The sequence below is a fragment of the Centruroides vittatus genome, unplaced genomic scaffold (genome assembly GCF_030686945.1).
Source record: "Centruroides vittatus isolate TY-2023 unplaced genomic scaffold, ASM3068694v2 contig_794, whole genome shotgun sequence".
In the NCBI taxonomy this organism is placed as follows: Eukaryota; Metazoa; Arthropoda; class Arachnida; order Scorpiones; family Buthidae; genus Centruroides; species Centruroides vittatus.
Window position 1 is genome coordinate 265,962 of NW_027122512.1, and position 4,311 is coordinate 270,272.

At 35.0% G+C, this 4,311-nt stretch overlaps 1 long non-coding RNA gene across 1 annotated transcript; it reads right to left on the reverse strand.

The window, feature by feature from the left end:
* Window positions 1–914: 914 nt before the first annotated feature.
* On the reverse strand, window positions 915–3,494 carry LOC136981807 (uncharacterized). Its single transcript, XR_010881772.1, has 2 exons — window positions 3,352–3,494; window positions 915–1,110 (listed from the first exon to the last, which is right to left on the reverse strand). It is a non-coding gene; the product is annotated as an uncharacterized lncRNA (long non-coding RNA).
* Between the last annotated feature and the right edge of the window lie 817 nt (window positions 3,495–4,311).

Below are 4,311 nucleotides of genomic sequence, written 5' to 3' on the forward strand. Positions count from 1 at the left end.
AAAGGTGGGGCAGTTGGCGGAGAAATTTCGTCTAAACTTGTCAGAAATAAATCCGATTCGTTGCTCAAACACGTCTTGCCATAGAAAACATCAATAGAGTGTAGGGGGAAGAACTGTAAAAACCAATTAGCGGAAAGAACGTGTGTAATAGACTTACTATAGGGAACAGGAGGTTGGCAGAAATATTTATTGTTTAAAAGAGAAAACAAAGACTTTATTCTTCAGAGTAGAAGCAAACAGACACAATGGAAAATCAACTGTTAAATCGCTACTGACTCCTGTTTCTTCGATTTAATCGATTATTGAATGTTTTACTTACTTAACGAATCGTGTCCATAAATAGAGCGGGTTCTTTAGATTTTTCAATTTTATTATTGTCACGTGTAACTTAAAAAATGGAGACTCCAAACAACCAAGAAGAATATCTTTCTGAGTAGCTCTTACTTGTTAGTCGATAAGAGAAACTCAGAATTGGGACAATCGGTGCAACTACGTTACTCATAGTTATGAGAGAGAGAACGATTTGATCATAACTAATAGCTCTGGCTCGATTGTTGTTTGTATACTAAAACGCGATACGTGAGCGATCTGCCTAGAAGAATGACTTTTTGGAGGACTTTCAGCAATAAGTCGCGCATATTTAGTTATTCCGAACGTAATGGAAGATTACATTTGTGCACCAAACAACGTTTGCTCTGTACCGGATATGTAGGCCCGTTCGATCACCCTATTGTGTTCCTGGCCGATCGCGCATTAGTTTTTAAAATTAAGCTCTCACTTTCCGTAAGTGAAAACACGATTAAACAACCAGTTAATGGCCGTGATAACTTTTGTATCTGGTTTAAATTTTCGACGGCTTCTCGAATTCTCGTGGCAATCATCATAATATTCAAATAAAATACAGTCAAGTGAAATCCATTAACTTTAATTTCATTAAAATATTATGGTTTGAACAGAAGAGAACTTAAAAAAGACCACACCTTAAAAACCATCAAAAAGAAACTCTTCATTTTCTCTTCCCGAATTCCTTGTGAAATTGGCACGGCCTTGCACACAGCCCATTGAATTGTTATTTGCGTCTAATATTTTAAATCCGTATGTACCTATAAACTGAAAGAAAGTAAAAGTAAAAATTATTTGAGTATTTTTCACATTGACATTACAAATGAATAAAAAGAACATCGACGAGATTAACGTTAATACAGACGAGAAAGCATCGTAATTTACTTCATTTGTTTCAGTAAGATAACAAAATTCAAAAACCAATGTCACGAGGGGACGAAACTGTTTACGATAAACTACTTTCTATTTAGGTGTTACGCAGGCAAAGAAATTTCGGTAAATTACCAGCATTCGGTGGCGTTGTCTGCAGAAAACAGTTTTACAAAACGAATTAGAAATTTACGTCGTACGTGGCCTAACAGTATGTCAGCCATAAAATAGACACAGCATTTCCAACCGGGTACCATTTCAAAATCATTGAAAATACGAACGATAAAGGATTTAATTTAGGTTGTTTTTAAAAATTTATGTATTTCTTCATCTATAAAGCCTGGACTCCACATTATCTGAAAACAGAAACTCAGAAACAGAACTGAAACATACAGCGTTTTCATTTCAGTTCTGTTTTCGTTTTACCTTGACGCTTACGTGGAAATGCGCCATCTGTCCATTAGTTCTGTAATTGTCGTAAAGAGTCAAGCATGGACGACGCTACGGATTTTGCCATGCATTTATTAACAATTTCATTGTTAATAATATTTGAATTATTTACATTTTTTGTCGTACAGACGTCTTTATTTTCTAACTTCTTCGATGAATAATTCCAAATTATTTGTTTCCTCGTTCTTTTCGCTACACTTTCCGCCATTACGACGATCAAACTACGCGTGACTACGCTTCACAAATCCTTGCGTTTTTATTGGCTGCAGCACGACAGAAGTGCGGAACGAAAACGGAAAAGTTAAAAAATTTTTAACTCTGCTTTCAGTCTTGTTTCTGTCCAACTGGACGTACCAAAACTGAAAGTTTCGTCAGTTTGGCTTTCAGTTTTACGGTTACGTCGCGGATTCCGGTAATGTGGAGTCCAGGCTTAAATGTTATGTTGACAGACAGTAAAAAGATCAGGACGTTCGTCACCTAACCTAAAACTCGAGCTTTGTGTTTTTCAACAGAGAAAAAAATAAATAAATTATTACTTACCATGGAGAAAATAGATTTTCGACGAATAAATACAATAAATTTTTCTTTCTTGTTTTTTTTTGTAAGAGAAAATGGGCCCAATTGTCCTGGCCAAAAACAGCTGATTCAACGCAAACCATATTATACGATAAATGTACAAACGACTAAACTCTGATAAATTACATCGCGTGTACCGCACATTACGAAATACATACGGAATAATCAATTGAAAGGTATATCATAGTGGGTCATATCAGTGAAAGAAGACATATTCACGGTAGGAAAATTACACAGGAATCAAATACACAGGTAAAAAATACCGAAAGCCTTCGGCACACAACATGCAAAAATTCAAGACGAGCCAATTGATTCGAGCAGAATCTTAGAACACCGCTGCTATAATGGAAGATTTCGAAGAAAAGAAACACGACTTTACAATATAAGTACCGTATATTGGAAATTATACGAGACTGCATATTTTGTCTATTGTACGTAATGTCAATGGACAACACGGCTCGCCCGGAATTAAAATTGAACAGAAGTAATATACTAAAACACTTAAACCGTAGCCAAGATCAGTAATCAATGATATCAGTGTTCAAACTAATGGACAAGATGCAGACGTCGCCACGTATGCAAATATGCAGAGTGAGTCTAAGTCGGAAGGGTCGGATGAGCAGTGTTCCAAGTGTATTCCAGGATAACGAAAGCAGCATAAACCAACGTCGAAATTAACAAGAGGACCAGTAGGAAACATCATTAAATTTATGACAAGGAAAAAAAGAAAAACATTTAAAATTGCCTACTATCAAAATACTGAAGAATTTCATGCGAATAGGGTGGTTTAAAGCGTTTATCAACTGTCGAACGGTTAAAGTAAACTACCTAAATTCGTAATTTGTCACTATGTATATTGACATTGTCACAACACCGAGCTGCAATTTTTTAACAATCTTTTAATTTAAAAATTTACGTGATTTCCGGACCAGACATAGTTTGTATATAGGCAATCGGGATATCCAGCTCCGAACTGGTTTTTTATACCTGATGGCTCGATTTTTATCTAATTCCGTTCTCAAGATTAATGAAAGACAGAAAGACTGACGGACAGACAACTGTAAGAATGTATAAATCTGTAATTTGAGAATTGCTGCTCAAAAATATAATTACCGAAGGAAAGTTTGGAAATAAAACTGTTAAGGTTCTAATTTCTGTCTCCGGGAGGAAGAGGACATTGTCCGCAAGGTTGATCATCAATGGTGCAATTGACAGATGATTCCTCAATCAATTCACAGAAATCAATACTGTCAAAAACGAAAAATTTCGTTTAGATTTTCTCAATTTTATCAAAACCTTAATTTATCTTTAAATTTGATTCTGTTAAAAAAATATTTTAATTAATAAAATATCTATATGTTCCACGAAAATAATGTTTTCAGTTTGAACTTTCTTCATAAAAATACACAGCGCCATCTTTCGTTTAAAATAAATAATTATACAAAATAGAAATGACAATGGATATTTATAATGTGCCGCCATCTATCGCATATATTTTGAATTATTTAAACTTATATCGAAAAATCGTAAATAAAATACATTTTTATTACGAAATTTGCTAACATTCATATAAAATAACAATAAAACATAATTATTATTATAAAGCCAATTCCATGTTTAAAGTGTCTATATTAAAAACAACATATGCATCGAAAATAATATAAATAAAAAGGTTTTTGATATAAGTTAATATAAACATATCATAAATTATTCGCTTGTTAAAAAATAAATCATTTGAAACATTTATAAAAGAATATAAAAGCTTTATAAACGAAATAAGACAGTACCCCTGTCACGTAACTCCGCCTTGGACGTCCTAAGCCCGCTGCGAAAGGAGGAAGGTGGTCATTCTGGCGAGATGACCAGAACCAGGAAACTGGGGAAACTAGCCAAGAAACCGCATGAATTTCGAACGAATCCCGATTGCAGCTAATGCTACCGCATCCGGGGCAGCCGATGCGCCAGCACTATGGTCCCAGGATGCTGGTGAGAAATTGGATATGGGCCACAGACAGAGACGGAGGCCATATATCACCCCAAAAATTGGACTGAACATTGCTGCATGGAACGTCA